Below are 19,463 nucleotides of genomic sequence, written 5' to 3'. Positions count from 1 at the left end.
AAATCAACGATCAGGCTGGGATCTAAAATATCCCTTTGAGGCACCCAAGAACGCTCTTCTATCCCGTACCCCTCCCAATCCACCAAGAACTGAAACCCCCTACCCCTCCGCCTACAACCCAGTATCCTCCGCACCGTGTAAATGGGTTGACCGCCAATAAACCGGGGCGGAGGAACCACAGGCAGTGGCGGGGCCAAGGGCGATGAGAGGAATGGCTTCAACAGGGACACATGAAACGTCGGATGAACCCTCATAGAGCTCGGAAGTCGTAGCTTGTAAGCCACTGGATTAACCCGATGAATCACTTTAAATGGTCCTATAAAGCGAGGAGCCAGCTTCTTGGATTCCACCCGGAGAGGGAGATCCCGGGTGGAAAGCCAAACCCGCTGCCCTGGACGGTAAACTGGAGCCGGACGACGCTTACGGTTAGCCTGCCGTTGGGTACTAACCGAAACCTTCTGTAGCGCCTTCCGAACCTGTTTCCACGTCCTGCGACAGCGAGCCACATGTGCCTGGGCCGAGGGCACCTCCGCCTCCTGCTCCTGCTCGGGAAACAGAGGAGGTTGAAAACCATACTGGCACTGAAAGGGAGACATACCGGTAGAAGAGGAGAGAAGGGTATTATGCGCGTACTCAGCCCAAGCCAACCTCCTACTCCACGTTGCCGGACTACCGGCAACGTAACATCTCAAGACCCCCTCCAAATCCTGGTTGACCCTCTCCGTCTGCCCGTTCGACTGTGGATGGAACCCAGACGACAGACTGACAGAGGCGCCGAGGCCGGCGGCAAACGCCTTCCAGAACCTGGAGGCGAACTGAGGACCCCGGTCCGACACGATATCTACTGGCAGCCCGTGGACCCGAAAGACATGCTGTATAATTAAATCAGCAGTCTCCCGGGCCGAAGGAAGCTTGGGGAGAGGGACAAAGTGAGCCGCCTTAGAGAACCGATCCACCACCACCAAGATGGTGGTGAATCCGTCCGAAAGGGGAAGACCAGAAATAAAGTCCAGAGATATGTGTGACCAGGGTCGTTTAGGAATAGGAAGTGGTCGGAGGAGACCCGCCGGTGCCCGTCGAGAGGTCTTACTACGTGCGCACACCGGACAGGCCGCCACAAAGGAACGCGTATCCCCCTCCACTGTCGGCCACCAGAACCTCCTACGGATAAATTCCAGGGTCCTGGTTGCCCCTGGGTGGCTGGTGAGGGATGACGCATGTGCCCACTGTAGCAAGCGTGAGCGTGCCACCTTGGGAACATACGACCGTCCCGGAGGACCCCCACCAGGATCGGGCTCCCGCGTTAGCGCCGACCTTACCACCTTCTCTATGCCCCAAGACACGGGTGCCAAAATCAAGGCCGGTGGAATAATGGGATGGGGCTGCTCCTCCCGACCAGGAAGATCAAACTGGCGCGACAACGCGTCAGGTTTGATATTCTTGGAGCCGGGTCTATAGGAGATGGTATATCGAAATCGTGTGAAGAACAACGTCCACCTGGCCTGGCGAGCGTTAAGGCGTTTAGCCCCTTGGATGTAAGCCAAGTTCTTATGATCAGTCCAAATAATGAAAGGATGTGCCGCCCCCTCTAACCAATGTCTCCACTCCTCCAGTGCCAATTTGATCGCCAATAACTCCCGATTACCCACGTCGTAATTACGCTCGGCTGGTGACAGACGGCGAGAAAAAAAAGCACACGGGTGCACTTTCCCATCCTTTAAGCATCTCTGAGAGAGCACCCCCCCCACCGCGACGTCAGAGGCATCCACCTCCACAATGAACGGAACCTCCGCGTCATGGCGGATCAATACAGGAGCGGATGTAAAACGACGTTTAAGATCGCAGAAGGCCGACTCAGCCCTAGGCGACCATTCAAAGCCAGGGAGAGAGACCTTAGTGAGAGCTGTTAAGGGATTGGCTAAGGCGCTAAAATTGCGAATAAAGCGCCTGTAAAAATTTGCAAAGCCCAAAAACCGTTGTAACCCCTTGAGCGACGAAGGCCGTGGCCAGTCCAAAACTGCACTCACCTTGGCTGGATCCATGCGCAGATCGCCCTTCGTCAACACAAAGCCCAGGAACGACACGGTGTCCGTGTGAAACACACACTTCTCAGCCTTAACGAATAGTTGATGCTTGAGGAGACGGTCTAGCACCTCCCGAACGTGCATTTGGTGTTGCACCATATCGCGATAAAAAATCAGGATATCATCTAAGTAGACAAACACCGACACCCCAATCAAGTCTCGCAGCACGTCGTTAACCAGGGCTTGGAAGACTGCCGGAGCATTAGCCAAACCAAAGGGCATGACCAAATACTCATAGTGCCCATTGGGTGTGTTAAATGCAGTCTTCCACTCGTCTCCCTCTCTAATCCTGACCAGGTTGTATGCATTACGTAAGTCAAGTTTAGAAAAGACCTGTGCCCCCTGTAAGCACTCAAAGGCCGTGTCCATGAGGGGTAAAGGATATCGGTTCTTGATGGAAACGTCATTCAATCCCCTATAATCAATGCATGGGCGCTGATCCCCATCCTTTTTATCAACAAAGAAGAAGCCAGCGCCGGCAGGGGAAGTGGAAGGGCGTATGTGCCCCGCAAGCAATGCCTCCTCTATGTAGGTGTTCATGGCCAAGGTTTCGGGGCGTGAGAGAGAGAACATTCGCCCGCGAGGAGGGGAGGTACCGGGTAGAAGATTAATGGGACAGTCGTATGATCTATGAGGCGGAAGTGCTTTAGCACGCGTCTTGCTAAAAACGTCCGCCAGGTCCCAATAGATCTCTGGCACCCCTATTAAATCAGGATTAGAGGGTAGATCAGAATCTGCCACGCTCCCCACCATCCTGGAGAAAGAGGGAGGAGACAAAAGAGAAGAGGGGGGGGGAGACAAGGGTTTGGGCAAACTCCCGCTGACAATCGACTTGACGTCGGCCGCCGTTGAGAGTTCGCCCGTGCTCCAATTAATGACACGAACACATGACGACAACCAGGGATGACCCAACACCATGACAGAATAGGGGGAAAAGATGACAAAAAAAGTAACCCATTCCCACTCCCCACCCTCCACCCGGATGTGTAAGGGAACTGTGCGCTGGGTGACGCTCCCACTGCCCAGAGGCCGACCGTCCAGGGCATAAACTGGTAAGGGAACCCCTAAATCCTCCACTGGGGTTCCCCACTCCTTCACCAATCCCACGTGAATAAAATTGCCCGCCGCCCCTGAGTCAATGAGAGCCTTAGTTCCCCTAATGTCACCCCCACAGTTGATCGCCACCTCAAAAAATGTACGAGAATCCGTGGTTTTGGCAGGAATGAGCCCACCTGCTGGCGCCTTTTCGAAGCCCGACGGCGCACCTTCCATCCCCGATTGGCGCCGAGCCGATACAGCCTGGACCCGACAGCTGCCGAAGCGGTGACCGGTGCGGCCGCACCGGAAGCAGCGTCGCTCTTTGATGAAGCGCTGCCTCTCGTCGTCCGAGAGCGACAGCGCTCCAAGCTGCATGGATTCATCACCCAGTGGCCCATTCGTGTAATGCATGGAATTATCAACACCAGGAGAAGAAGGAAAACATACCTGGGGCTGGGTGTTGTTGACATGCTCCTTCTCCCTCTCCCGGTGCCGATTGTCCATCTTGATGGTGGTGTTGATCAGCACTTCCAGCTGCTCGGGGATCTCATGCGCGGAGAGCGCATCTCGCATCCGCGCTGAGAGTCCCCTGACGAACAGAACCACGCAGACGTTCTCCGCCCAAGCTGTCTCCCGAGCCAAGATCCGAAAATTTATAGCATAAGCTGCGACCGTGCGGAGGCCCTGCCGGCAGTCGAGAAGACGACCACCAGCCTCGAAGATCGAGAGTACCCGGGAAGTATCGAATACTCTTCTCAATTCCCGGGTAAAGGCGTCCAGACTGTCGCAGATTATCGCCCCTGCCTCTAATTCCGCCGTAGCCCAGGAGAGAGCTTGACCGGTGAGCAGTGTGATAATATACGCTACCTGCGCTGTCTCCGATGGAAATGATCGTGGTTGCAGCCGGAAAACGAGTAGACACTGGGTGATGAATTCCCGACAACCATCCGGTGATCCGTCATAGCGAGCGGGCGCCTGCAGATGTGGTTCGCGGGACCGCTCCTGGACCCCGAACACCCCCCGACTCTCCTCTGCGTGGAGCGCTGCTTCTCCCGCCGCCGACTGAACACCAGCCACTCCTTCTTGGGCTTGTCGGGCTGTGGCCAACGCCGACTGCGCCACCGCTTGGGATGATCCGACGACCCCATTGAGTCGGATTAACTCGGCGCTGACCAGCTGCTGATGTTCCTCCATCTGTGTCTGGGCTGCTCCCTGCGTCCGGAGCATCTCCATGATGGCCTCCATGGAATTCTGATGGTCAGGTCTTCTGTCAGAATGCAGGTAGGTGAATTCCAATGGGTGAAGGCAATCACAGAGACAGAGAGTGTTTACTCTTGAACAGGTTCGACTTTAATAGTAAGAACACAGAGTAAATTCTAAGAGAGAACAAGTGCTAATAGCACAAGTGGAAAATAAGGTAAATGGGAGCTTATTGGAGGTCCAGAGTAGGACCGTCCGCGTTATCCCCGAACGCAATTAGTGAAGACCTGACAATGGACAAGCAGAAGAGAGGTATGTTACATAGACACCAAATACCAACATTCCACACACACCCCCGTGACAGCCAATCAGGAACCACCCCTAAGTGACAGCACTAATTGACAGGGAAATGACAGGTGACAAGCCCAGTGACATATGCCAGGAATGTGGGTGGTCACCGACCGAGGTCGGTGTCCAGAACGTAACACCGCCCCTGGCAGGTTGTAGGGACAGATCTCTTTAACTGGAACAACCAGGACTATGTTGTGACCGTCGACTACTACAGCAGATTCTTCGAACTAGACAGACTTCACAGCACCACATCGGCAGCTGTTATCCACAAGCTAAAGGCAGCCTGTGCCAGGCATGGCGTCCCAGAGACCATAGTCTCAGACAACGGACCACAATACAAGTCTAAAGAGTTCGAGGCATTCGCCAAGTCGTGGGAGTTCACACACGTCACGTCAAGCCCACACTATCCGCAAAGCAACGGACTAGCGGAGAGAACCGTGAAGACGGCAAAATCACTCATGGACAAGGCTAAGGCAGACGGAAGAGACCCGTACCTAAGCCTCCTGGAATATCGTAACACCCCAGTCGACAACTTCAAATCGCCGGCACAGCTGTTGATGAGCCGCAGGCTACGCTCAACCCTCCCGAGCACCAACCAACAGCTGCGGCCAGGGGTAGTAAGCCAAAAAGATGGACATGACAAGCGAGTGCAGAGACAACAGCACCAGAAGAAATACTATGACAGGTCAGCTAGACCGCTGCCCCCACTACATTGTAGTGAATCTGTCAGGCTACAAGAACTTGGACGCTGGAGGCCAGCAGTAGTCATACAACCAGCCGACACTGCGCGGTCATACCACGTTCGCACCCAAGATGGACGCGAATACCGCCGCAACCGCAGGCACCTGAGGGACACAAAAGAGGAACACTTCCAGGACAGCGACGGTATGCCAAGTCCAGAGAGCGTCGATCAACCGCCGGAGACCAACGACCCTGAACTGCCAGAGGACTCAGAAGAGAATGTGGTAAATATTGACGTGGAATTTCATAAATAATATGTGTGAATAATCAGAGATCATCACAGCTACCTTTCAATAGCAGAGTGGACTCAGTGGCTAAATAAGGAACCATACTTGAGACAGTTGCATCAGATAACAGCAGCAACAGTTATTTCAACCCCCACTCAAGCAATGACTAATTTAGAGAACAAACAACACCTTCTCGAATTGACTGTATGTAAATGTAGAAGCAGAGACAGCTGGGTTGAACACAGGGCAGACCAGTTTAGACTTGTTGAAGAGATGATTAGTCATGGACACTAAGTCACAAACAAAGTTATCTATTAATCAACTGTTTAGTATCAAAAGAGTAAAATGTGTAAATTCATATACACGGGAGATACAGTTGGTAAAAGGTTTATTGGAACAGGCCTCTGTACTCATCAAGCGGCCACACCAAGGAGGGGGGCCACCAAGACCCCCCTCTGTTTACTGAAAGAAGACTCACACAGCAACCACACGGACGGGGGCCACCAGCAGAACCCCTCTGTACTCAGCAAAAGACCACACCGACGGGGGCCACCGACAGGCCCCCTCCATCTCTGTCCCATCACGTCGCCACAACCCAGAGGTGGGGGCTGCCAGCCCCCACAGGAGATCGCCCACAGGAGACGCATGATTGGATCAATTGTATTAGTAAAATGTACCATTATTGGCTAGAAATTATAGTATATAAGGGGATACAAAATGGGAGTTCGGGAGCCCCAGACCAAACCAACCCCAGGGGTCTGCGGGCTCCACCGCTCCACCACCAGAGAGACTGTGCTGCTTTTTATGTGAGTAAATCATGGACCCATGGTTGGTTAGAATAGAATGTAAAGATACTTATCTTAGAAACCAGGCTTACTCATATAAAAAGGGGCCTACAGTAGTCAATGTATGTTCAAATTATGTTACCAAGTGACTGTTTATGTACATATTGAGGTTTGAGAATGCAAACCTGATTGTGATTTCTGTACACAGACAGCCCTGTTAATGTTTTCTGATAATCTTTTGTCCTATTCACCTTGGCCTCTGGCTCTGATCAAATAAATGTTGAATTGGACTATAGTTCATGGTTTTGTCTGGCTACACGTTTAATTCTTCAATCTGCTTTAAGTCAGATGAAGAGATCAACAATTCTATCACTTATGATCCCTTTCTCCTCCTTCCAGATAATCAATCTCATTTGTACTGTACTACAATAACCTCAAATTATTGTAGGGTTCTGTGGGAATTTACTACAGAAATGGTGCCGTTCTTCCCACTGTTGTGGCTGATGGTTGTTAACACAGCAGGAGACGATAGTTCCAATTTCAACAGGCAATTTGTTTAATGAAAGAAAGTTTAACAGCAGAGCTATGGATCAGCAGACGATCACCACAGTTGAAGAAAAACACTCTAACCTCTCAATCCCTCTGCTTGTCCCATAAATCCCTTCTCAGCCCTGCCCCCCCATGACAGATATGATGACGTACATATTATATCAGATATGACATGACGTACATTAAAATGACACATAGATTTAACATCGAAGAGAGATGCGATTAAGTGAGATGTGTGTGTGTGTATGTATGTGTGTGAAAGAGAGAGTCAAGATTAGTGAGATGTGTGTGTGTGTATATGTGTGTGTATGAAAGAGAGAGTAGTGAGATGTGTGTGTGTATATGTGTGTGTATGAAAGAGAGAAAAGATTAGCGAGATGTGTGTGTGTATATGTTTGTGTATGAAAGAGAGAAAAGGACAAGATATGATGTATAAGATTAAAGCACCCGATATGATGTACAAGATTAAAAGCACACAACGTGATGTACTGAAATGTCTATCTGCCTATCTCCAAGTTGTTTTAAGAACATCAGCCAGACCGTCTTTCAGTACTGCTTAGTTGACCCATATTAAACTAGTTCACTCCATATACACATTTTCCCCAACATACCCCCATTTGGGGCTATCCCTAGTCCCACCCAAATCATATAACCAAGAAAATGTGAACGTCCAACTAAACGAGAAACCATATTTACATAATACAAGTTTAAATGCCTAATCTAAACAAGAAACCTAATACATTTTAAATGTCTAACTAAACAAGAACGCTTACTTCATTCACTGGACCCCTAACGGACCAACAAAGGCTGACTACCGTTCTCACAATAAACACAAAACCGCTCAAAACAAGAGTAATAATAAAACATCAAAAAAACACCCCAACTTATAATCCTAACCTGACAGACAAATCCCCCCAACCTCCACCGCTTACCAAATGAGCCACAGTTCCGGCCGGAAACCGCGACTCTCATCAGGGAAAGGAGAAGTTGACCGTCAGAACTAAACATAGAACATCCCTCCCCCAAAAAAAATGACATTGTCTCTTCCATAACATTGAGTCCTAGTGTCCATCGCTCAGCCCCCCTTCCATGCCCACGCCATAGTCTCCTCACCGTATTGTCACATTTTGCCAATACAGCAACCACCACGCCACACCTCCAGTCCCCGTAGAAGCATGTCCCCATGCCTGGACGGGAGGCGCTGGTCCCGACCTCACCACGTGTCCCCCCATCTTCGACGGGAGGTGCCCATCTTGCCCACTGCGTTAGCCCCCCCCTTTGTCCCTTCAGTCCCCAGAACCGATCCCCAGAACACTTCTTCTCAATGCTTCCTCAGGCTCAGAACCGACACTCCGTACCATTCCATACCGATGCCTCTTCCCATTCCGGTTTGACCAGGACCATGAGTAAAATAAACAAAAATAATAAAAAATAAACCATCACTCAGACCATCCCCCGTCACTCTTAAAGGAAAGAACCAATACAAAATGTCTTCAAAAAACCTTTACATGTTTTTTTTTTTTTTTTTTTTTTTTTTTGAAGTAAAAGGAATAAAACAAACAAAACTGAACCAAACAGAAAGAAAATGTCCCTTCCTCACCATACGCCTAGTTAAAGGAATAAAACAAACAAAACTGAACCAAACAGAAAGAAAATGTCCCTACCTCACCATACCCCTAATCCTCTATCCCCTCGTCTCCCTCTAAGGCAGCATAAAGCTGAGGGCATGGCCCGATTTGTGGCTCAATCTCTTTCTGTCCCACCAACAGCATTCGGCTCGTTACGTGTGAAGTTACCAGCCTACCCAAGAGAGGCATACCACAACAGAAAAGGAGAACCAATATCAACCCTGCCACCCCAATGGATATCCCCGTCTGCATCACTATGCTTCCCCACTGTCCCAATCTTTCCAACACCCCACTCCCCCACCATTCTTCATTCCGGCCAGAATTCCCCCTCAACTCCTCCCTCAAATCCTTCAGCTTAGCCATGGCCTCGGAGAACTTTCCCCCTGGCCCCACATTCGTCGGAATGAATGTGCAGCAGTACTGTCCAAACATGGAACAGACTCCACCCTTCTCCGCCATTAACCAGTTCAGAGCCTGTCTATTCTGCCACGCCACCGTACTGGTCGCGTGCATCTGGTCCCCCATTGCATCCAACGCCTCCTCGGTGTAGTTGAGATACCGCTGCTGATTGTAAAACAAATAGTTGATCCACCCGGTGTTCTTATTGACCGATATCCATGGCAGAATAGACTCAAACCCTGCCGCAATCTCATTCTTAGCCATGAACTCGGCTGGAATGCCCCTTGGCTGTCCTATGCTGTCCAGATACACCCTTGGGTCTGCCTTGTAGCTACGCTTCGTTCGAGAGATAGGAGACTCAGAAGGTCCTTCCGTCACTGATAATGGTAGGACCACCATTGGCATGATCGCCTGAACCCGGGCACATCTACCTGACCAATCTAAAGGAAGTGTATTCCTCAACCTCCTACCGCCGCAGAGCCAGTATTGGTCCGCCAGTGCTATATCCTGGACATGAAAAGGGCAAGCTACAGGCCGTGGGTTGGTATCCACTCCCTTTAACACGACCCCGTGTCCACACTTTCCTTCTTTCGTGCAGTTAGTCGTGATGCTCCAAATAGTAGTGCACCGCCCCTCTGCCACCTCCCCTACGTCCCGGGTCCCCTCCTTTTGCAAGCACTCGAAATCCTTGGTCAGCCATAGTTTGACACCTCTGGGTATTGGCAACCCCGTCGCTACCCCCTGCACACGTACATCCAATTTCCTACAACGTTCCCGCATAGTGACATCCTTGAAATCCGTGACGTTTCCTGCCGCCTTAAAACGACTAGAGCCGAGAAACCCCAAACACTCTGCCTCGCACCAAGGGTGACTATTATGGGGCCCCTCCCATGCCTCTGCGTCCCTGTCACACTGAGCCCAACTGAACTTCGTGCCCTTCACCAGCAGCCTATCCGGACGTGCCTTGGAGCAGACATAACAATCCTCTATCTGATTCTGCGCGCTCGTGTACTGGACCCACTTAAACCACTCATTCCCTAAAGCCACCCTATACATCGGGTCAGCCTCGGGGTCTTCCGCGTCATAGTCATAGTCGCCCCCATCTTGTTCCCCGGAAGGAAGCAAACCCCTCAACCTGGCCCAGAGTGAGCCCACTGAGTCCCTCAACGTTCCGGCTGTCCTCTGGAACATATCCTGTCCCCCCACCTCTTCCGACTCAGTGTCCTTGACCTCCCTTTTTCCCCTCAACCCTGTCCCCTGTGCTTGGTTCGGGACAGGCTCAACCCTCCTATCTACCCCCACAACCCGATCCTCGTTAGTATAGTGGTAAGTATCCCCGCCTGTAACGGGGGAATGGTCAAAATCAAAAACATGCCCTTGCGGTCCTCCGGGAAACACCCCTTTTGGTTGTAGTCTTATCTTCTCCCCCCCTTCCTCGATGGAGGGCAGAGGGGGCGCCTGATTCTGAGCCTGGTCATGAAAGCCTGCCGGTACTTGAGCCTGAGCGGGACCCCGTGGGACTCCTACCCACTCAAACCCGTCATCCTCAAGGACGGGTCGACCGTGACGGTTCTCAATGACGTCGTTGCCCCCGGCCGACCGTCCGCACACTGCTGCCAACATCTGCGGGAGCATCAGCAGGCACTGCACCTTCCAGTTGCCGTCTCGGGCCCTCCATGTCGGGTTCTGCATAACTGCGATCGATTGTATCCCCCAAGAGATCGCCGCTGGCCTTTATGCAGTGATTGAAGTGGAACCAGGTCGCTGATCCTTTGACTTGGACTGCCGTTCCAGTCGATCGGATCACCTCGTACGGGCCCTCTCTCCGGGGTGATGACCACTTTCTCTTGTGGACCTTTACGAAGACCAGGTCCCCAGGGATCAGCCTCGGTTTGGTGGCTTCCTTCTCCGCCTCCTTCACCCCCTTTTTCTCCTTTCTCTGCTCCTGTTGAAACACAGCTTCATGTATTTTAGTCACTTGCTGAAGATATTTTTTCAGATCTTGCTCAAAAATATCTAATGCCGGGCCCCTAGCCAGGTGTCTAAATGGCGGTGTTGGCATGCTGCGGCCTGTAAGCATTTCATGCGGTGTTAGCTGTGTTTGGCGGTTTACGCTGCTTCTAATAGCCATCAGAGCAAGTGGCAAAGCATCAATCCAGTTAAGCTTAGTTTGCATACAGATTTTCAACAGTTTGTTCTTAATGACCAGATTGGCCCTTTCCACCTTTCCCTGCGACCCGGGACTATAGACACAGGAAAGGCGCTGTCTTATACCTAATTTCTGCATCAGCCCTTTAACCACCTTGTCGATGAACTTGCGGCCATTATCGCTTTGTAATATCGTGGGAATTCCAAATCTCGGAACGACCTCGCGACACAGGAACTTGATCACTGTGTCCGCGTTCTTGTGTTTAGATGGAATGGCCTCAATCCAGCGACTAAAGCAGTCCTCTACTACCAGGAGGTATCGTTTGCCCTGCACTGGCGTTATCATATCCGTGTAGTCCATAATCAGGTGTCTGAATGGTCCCTCAGGGAGGGGTGTGTAAGCCGCCACTGTCGGTACTCCTTTGCGCACATTGCCCTGTAAGCATGTTAAACACCTGGCTAGTGTAACGTCAATTTGTGCCTGAAGCTTTGGGGACCAAAATCCCATTTTCGTGATTCGTTTCAGGGTCTCTGCTCTTCCACAGTGATCAACACCATGAGCCTCAGGTATCACCAAGGACAGAAGATCGATGGAGGCGACTATCAAACCGTTATGACTCCTCCACAGACCATCTGCCCCCCTTACAGCCCCCCTCTCCGTCCACGACTGTTTCTCGGCCTGTGTGGCTGAGTCCTGAAGATCACTCAAATTATCCTCAGTTACCTCAGTCGTCAGTTCGGCCGCAAACATCAGAACAGCCGTGGACGGCACCGCAGCCGCCGCCTTCGCGGCCTCGTCCGCCGCGTTGTTTCCCGTCGTCACAAAGGACAGGTCTTTTCTGTGTGCCTGGCACTTTACGATAGCAATGCTTTTGGGCAACTTTACAGCCTGAATAAGCGCCACAACCTGCTTGTGGTGAAGGATCGGTGAGCCGTCCGATTTCTTAAAGCCTCTTGCCTTCCAAATGGCCGCGAATAGGTGGCATACGCCATGCGCATAAGCAGAGTCTGTAAAGATGTTAACCGTGCGATCTTTAGCTATTATGCATGCTTCTGTTAGTGCTATTAGTTCTGCAAGCTGGGCCGAACATGGTTGCATGCATTGTCCAGCCTTTCTTGTTAGTGTTTCTCCGTTAGGTTTGCACTGTACGACGGCGTATCCTGACCTTAAATTTTCCCCCTCCCGATAGCAGGACCCATCCACAAAAAGCGAGAGTTCTGCTATCGCGAGCGGGTCGACTCCCAAATCAGGACGGAGTTTTACGAAAGCCTGTACCTCCACCTCGCACTCATGCGGTTGACCCTCGCTCGGGAGTGGTACCAGATCCGCCGGGTTACTGCCGTGGCATGTTTTTATCGTAACATCCGAGTACTGCAGGAGCCTCATGTAAGCCTGTTGCCGTTGGCTGGTCAGAACAAATTTGCCTCTTTCAATCAAGTTTGCCAATTTGTGATGTGTCCAAATGCAAATGTCATATCCCATTGTCACGGCCGTTGCTTTCTCATACATCAAATGTGCTGCGGCCAGGGCCTGATAACAAGGTGGCAGACCCTGCTCTACCGGCGAAAGAGCTCTAGAGTAATATGCTATCGGTTGTTTTTTCCCACTCCCCCCCTGTGTTTGAGTCAGGACAGCTGTCGCATGCTGCGCTCTATGTGAGACGAATAGGTGGAAACACTTCTCATAATCCGGCAGCGCCAGGGCAGGGGCCTGTAACAACAGACGCTTAATGTTTATGAACGTGTCCTCCCCCTCCTCGGTCCATGTCAAGGGAGCGCGAAGCTTGTCTGTACCTGCCTCTTTTATCATCATCCTCAACGGCGCTGTCGCTATCGTATAGTCCTCCACCCACTCAGAGCTGTACCCAGTCATCCCTAAAAACGTCATCATCTGTCGGACCGTCAATGGCCTAGGTGCCTTGGATACAGCTTCGAGCTGCGTGGGTGAGATGTTTTTTATGCCCTTTTGAATGACGCGAGACAAGTACTCAACTTTTGGCTGGCAGTACTGCAGTTTTGAACGGGATGCCTTGTGGCCTCCCACGGCCAATCCACTCAAAACTTTGATGGAGTCCTCATGGCACTGCTGACGTGTATCCGAGCAGATTAGAATGTCATCTGCATACAGTAAAACCGTGCTGAGTAGTGTGTCGCACACTCCTTGCAAGTCTTCCTTGAGCGCCTTCGAGAAGTAATGTGGCGAGTGCGCGAACCCTTGTGGCAACCGGGTGTAAGAGTATTGTTTCCCCCTGTGGGTAAAAGCAAACAGATACTGAGACTCTTTTTCCAATGGAACACTGAAGAATGCCTGCGTGAGATCAATGACCGTATAGTACTGCGAGCTACTCGGGATGTTTGTCAGGAGGGTGTGTGGATTAGCGACTTCCGCCTCTGGTCCAGACACCACATCGTTCACCGCCCTCAAATCGTGTACCAGTCTGTACCTAGCCCTGTCCGCCTTTAGCACTGGGTGGATAGGTGTATTACATCTGGATTTGAAAGGGACGAACACTCCCCCCTTTAACAGTCCCTCAATCTGATGTGATATAGCTTCCTCCGACTCTGGCTTCATTGTATACTGTCTGATAAAGGGTGGTCTACAACCCTTCTTTAACCTGACCTTCACTGGCTGTGCCGACAATATTAGACCCACATCTGTGTCGTGTTTTGACCACAACCGTTCTGGGGTGCGCGCCAACATGTCCTGTTCCAGCAAAGCATCCGCCTCTGGAATAACGCAAGGGTCTCCTGGTAATCTGATTACTTGCGGTTTTGCCAAAACTGAAAAGGAAATCATTATTTTTATGAAACTCCCATCTGCGCTGTTCCAAATTAGCGGAGATTCCGTGGAGACCCACCTTTGAGTCTCGGATTCCTGTATCATTGAACCTAGATGTTCGGATTTGTAACCAGGATTTATTCTCAGAGTGATGTGTGGGGCGGCGTCTCTTAGTCTATGTTGTTCCCGTAGATACTTACTTGTGTTAACCCTCAACGCCGCGCCCTGTCTCCCTACAATTATCGTAGATGAGTTAATCTGCACCTGCTCGGGCTGTCCCTGCAACCATGCCTTGTTCCTAACTAGGTCACTATTCGTCAAATACTGTAGTGTGCAATGTGCCTCCATGTTTGTTTGTCTAGACTGAGGCAGTTGGGTTTTCAGAAATGGCTCCCAGGGGTCACAGACCCTTTGCAGCTCTGCATCTATGTTGCCCAGCCAGAACACAGTGGCCTCTTTCTCCCCTGTCCCTTGTAACATCATTTGGTACACGTCTTGTTCAATTTGAATCCCCTCAGGCGTACATAGGATTTTACAGCCTAGTTTACACATTGCATCTCGTCCCAAGAGATTGCGCGGGGTGCTGTCCGAAATTAATACAGGTATTGTTATGGTCTTGTTGTTATACGTCATAGAGATTGGATCTGACGTGGGTATTAATTGTGTTTTTCCCGAGAATCCGACCGTCCGAACATACTGTCCAGACTGGGGTAAGTGAGCGGCGTATTTTTGCTTTATGCAGGAAAAACCTGCTCCAGTGTCTGCCATCATCTCTGTTAATTTGCCCTCCACTAGGACCTGCAGAATAGGTTCTTGCTCAGCTCCCTTGGAAACCACAATCATTTGATTTCCCCCCGTCGCATTCTCTGGGCACCCCTAGTGATTACCCCCCTGGTTTCGGGGCCCTCCTGTCTCCCCCTGGTTGTAGGGCCCTTGTGACTCCCCCTGGCGCACGGGTCTTCCATACTCCGAGCCGGGACGGTATGGTTGCCCACATCTCATTTCCCTGTGTCCCTGCATGCCGCAGTTCCAACAGTGGAAACGGGGAAACTGTTGTTCGTTCCCCGGTCCCTGTGTAAACCGTGGGCCTGATTGCCCATTCCCTGCCTGCCGCCTGGACGCCCGGTTCTGTGAACTATAGCCATAGCTTCTCACTACCTGAGGTGCAGGCGGGGGTCCCTGGTCCTGCATGGGTGGAGAGGTAGCAGATGACACCATTACTGCCTGCAGCCTCCTTTGGGGCTGCAGTTGTTGCTGAGTTAACTTCCTTGCGTCATTTCTATCCTGATCCCTGACTTTCTGCTCCTGAGCCCTTTGCTTCTCCACACTATGTGTTACATGTGCACAGAACAAAGGATAAGTCATGTCCATTAACCCCACCACGTCTTCCAGTCTATTCTTAACCACCTCTGGAAGCCCTCTCATCACACTTTCTCTAAACATCGCTCTCTGCAACGGGTCAATTTCTGGGTTGTGTCCTAGCTCACCTCTCCACTCCTTCAGTACTTTGTTCACATAGGCGCCAGGCCCTTCCGTCTCCATTATGGGGTTGCCTGCCAGTTTTGCCGGATTAATACGTGATGTATATTGATTCCTGAGTTTGTACCACAACGCCGCTCTATGCGCGTTGAATATGTCTCCATCATGGGCCTGCGTGTCGCATGCCACTCGCATCGATGTATCACCCATGATGTCCCGGCAGGCACCAACTCCTAGCAAACGCGTCAACAGGGATTTGACGTCACCCACTGCTAGCAGAAAAGATGACGTATTTTCCTCAAACTGCGTGATCCACCTGGAGGCTCCTTCTGAAAGGTCCGGTAGTCTTACTATTAAACCATCGATGTCTAGAGGTGACCATGGCATGTGAAAGATATCGTTCCCCTTTATTAGCAGGGGAAACTGGCCTGTGCTTGTCACACTTCCCACGAATGTAGGGGCGAAAGTCAGGGTTCCTGTAATGTTTCCTTTCTCCTGTCCTGGTTTCGTGTCATTCTCATCTTCCTCCTCAGTCAACAGTTTAGTGTGGCCACACGCTCCGTGTTTCTCTGATGTCTGCTGTGCCACATTTTGACGGGGCTCTTCCTCTATCTTCCTCCCGACTCCCTCCCTCTGCCTGCCCAGGTTCTCTACCTCCTCTTCCTCTGCAGTATACAACTTCCGACGTACTGTCTCGCCATATGCCGCCAGGTCTTTCGGATAGAGATCCTGCGGGGTCAGTTTGGGGGGGGTATCTCGCCTAAGGGAGGTCTCTGATCTAGCGGGGGTTTCTGACCTAGCGGGGGTCCCTAATTCCGTCTCCTCATATTCTCCTCTTATTGTCACAGTGCCCACTGGCAATTGCGTGACATAAGGTGGGGATGTTGGTTTCCCTATATCCGTCTCTCTCTGATTTAGCGCTAAAGCTTCCTGCCTGTATGCTCTCCCCTTCTGGGCGTAGAGCTTCATTACCCCCAACTCTTCTGTCCTCTTTTTCAACCTCTTTTTGCTGTTGTCGCCTGGCTTGTGGTTACAAATCATTACATTCATCTCTTCGCATACGTCGAGATCAAAAGTACCTCCGGAAGGCCATTTTGTGTCCCCGGCCTTTGTACGCCTCTGCCAACGGACACCTACCTTGAGAATTAGGTTTTTTAGGAGCGGGTTCCGGTCCAACAGTATGTCTTCTGCTGTATGCATCGTTGTTTAGTGTGAGTGTGTGCTTATTGTGTGTGTGTGTGTGTGTAATGAGTGTGTGTGTGAGTGAAAGAGTATGTGTGTGTGAGTGAATGTGTCGGTGTGTGTGTCTGTGTGAGACTGTGTGTGTGTGCGTCTGTTTGTGTCTGTGTGTGACTGTGTGTGTGTGTGTGTGACTGTGTGTGTGTGTGTGTGTGTGTGTATGTGTGTGTGTGTGTCTGTGTGTGTGTGTGTATGTGTGCGTCTGTTTGTCTGTGTGTGACTGTGTGTGTGTGTGTGTGTGACTGTGTTTGTCTGTGTGTGACTGTGTGTGTGTGTGTGTGTGTGACTGTGTGTGTGTGTGTGTGACTGTGTTTGTCTGTGTGTGACTGTGTGTGTGTGTGTGTGTGACTGTGTGTGTGTGTGTGTGTATGTCGGTGTGTGTGTGTGACTGTGTGTGTGTGTGTGTGTGACTGTGTATGTCGGTGTGTGTGTGTGTGTGTGTGTGTCTGTGTGTGTGTGTGTGTGTGACTGTGTGTGTGTGCTGTGTATGTGTGTATTGTATGTGTGTATGTATGTAATCAGCAGGTTTAACTCCACCCGCCTGCCTCACAACCCGCTGTCTACCGGGACACAGGAATGTGTGTGTGTGTGTGTGTGTGTGTGTGTGTGTGTGTGTGTGTGTGTGTGTGTGTGTGTGTGTGTGTGTGTGTGTTGTGTGTGTGTGTGTGTGTGTGTGTGTGTGTGTGTGTGTCTGTGTGTGTCTGTTTGTCTGTGTGTGACTGTGTGTGTGTGTGTGACTGTGTTTGTCTGTGTGTGACTGTGTGTGTGTGTGTGTGTGTGCGACTGTAATAATAATAATAATTCATTTAATTTATATAGCGCTTCTCAATAACCCGAAGTCGCTGACAGTAGTCGGGAGCAGGGGTACAAACAAAGAGGCGAAAGCAAAGAAACAAAACAAAACAACAAAGAAACAAAAACAAAGGAACATGAGACCATGGGGGGAACGGGGGAGACAGCCTGATGGCACAAAAAAAAAGACTAGAGACATATCGATCAGGTTGGAGGGGAGGGGGGGGTTTAGGGGTGGGGGGGGTTGAAGGCAAGGGAGAACAGGTGGGTTTTGAGGCGAGCTTTGAAGGTGGAGAGTGTAGGGGAATCTCTGATGGACTGGGGGAGGGAGTTCCAGAGTCGGGGTGCAGTGCGAGAGAAGGCCCGATCTCCGAAGTTTTTGAGCTTGGATGTCGGGACAGTGAGGGAGGCAGTGGAGGAGGACCGGAGGGAACGGGTTGGGCGGTAGGGGAGAAGGAGATCAGTCAGGTAGGGGGGGGCCAGGCTGTGGAGGGCTTTGAAGGTGAGGAGTAGTGTTTTAAAGTTAATGCGGTGTTTGATCGGGAGCCAGTGGAGGGAGTGGAGGACAGGAGTGATGTGTTCGCGGGACCGGGTGTTAGTGAGGAGGCGGGCGGCTGAATTTTGGACCATTTGCAGTTTATGGAGGGAGCGGGAGGTGATACCAGTGAGGAGGGAGTTGCAGTAGTGTGTGTGTGTGTGTGTGACTGTGTGTGTGTGCTGTGTATGTGACTGTGTGTGTGTGTGTGTGTGACTGTGTGTGTGTGCTGTGTATGTGTGTGTGTGTGTGTGTGTGTGTGTGCACTCACATGCCTGTTTATGTCTGGCTTTTTTTTTTCTTTTTTTTTTCACACTGATCTGCTTATTCTTGCTTAGGTTCCTTCAAAGTATTTATACAAGGTAAATATAGCTACTCTCTCAAACAAACAAACTCTGCCCTCCTTTTTCAAGGCCTAACAACAAAACAAACTGTTTCTTAGAGTCTCGTCGGCCAAACAGGTCATAATGATGTCTGCAGGTCACATGACAATAGATGATCTACTAACATGCAAGTACTGAACAGGTCAAAAAATAGATTGAATACCTAATGATGGTAGGTCTGAAAAACGTAGGTAGATTCTCCCGACTCACAGTCCCTTCTTCCTGCCTCTTGCGAGGAAAACAACCCTTATATTACAGACCAATAAAAAATGGAATTAACCCCTTAGAACACTGCCTTCCTTCACCGGCCCGTTTGTTTTTCAATCCATGTAGATAAAACCTATCTTGGTTTTTCTAAACACCATGGCTCTCTGCTCATATTATCACAGCTGGCTTAGAAGATCAAAACAACCATGTGTGCACAGTGAACTCACATCTTTCTCCGGAGCGCTGTTTCTCCTAGATGAGAATGAGTGTGTATTGTGAATGAGTGAGATGTGTGTGTGAGAGAGATGTGTGTGTTTTGAGGGTCCTATTTGTAAGTGTGTGTGTGGCTTGTGTGAGAGGGACGGAACCTACTAACAGCCAGGACACAGTTAACCTGGTTCTACTACAGCCAGGACACAGTTAACCTGGTTCTACAATGCTACAGCCAGGACACAGTTAACCTGGTTCTAAAATGCTACAGCCAGGACACAGTTAACCTGGTTCTACTAACAGCCAGGACACAGTTAACCTGGTTCTACTACAATGCTACAGCCAGGACACAGTTAACCTGGTTCTACAAACAGCCAGGACACAGTTAACCTGGTTCTACTACTATGCTACAGCCAGGACACAGTTAACCTGGTTCTACAAACAGCCAGGACACAGTTAACCTGGTTCTACTACTATGCTACAGCCATATAGATATAACAAGGGAAGTGGGGAATGGGCGAGAGTGTTTGTAAAGGGTCAGAGAAAAGTTTGACCAGAGAGAAAAGTTTGACCAGACAGGTCGAAAACATGCAATTAAAATTGATTAGTGGCACATTTATAGCCTGTTAAAAGAGGATTCGCCCTAGTGTCAACACCTCACCACTCATGTTCGTTTTCTAGTCGTCCAT

This window comes from Notolepis coatsorum, assembly GCF_963971535.1.
Source record: "Notolepis coatsorum genome assembly, chromosome: 6".
Taxonomy (NCBI): Eukaryota; Metazoa; Chordata; class Actinopteri; order Aulopiformes; family Paralepididae; genus Notolepis; species Notolepis coatsorum.
Note: the sequence above shows the minus strand (reverse complement) of the source record.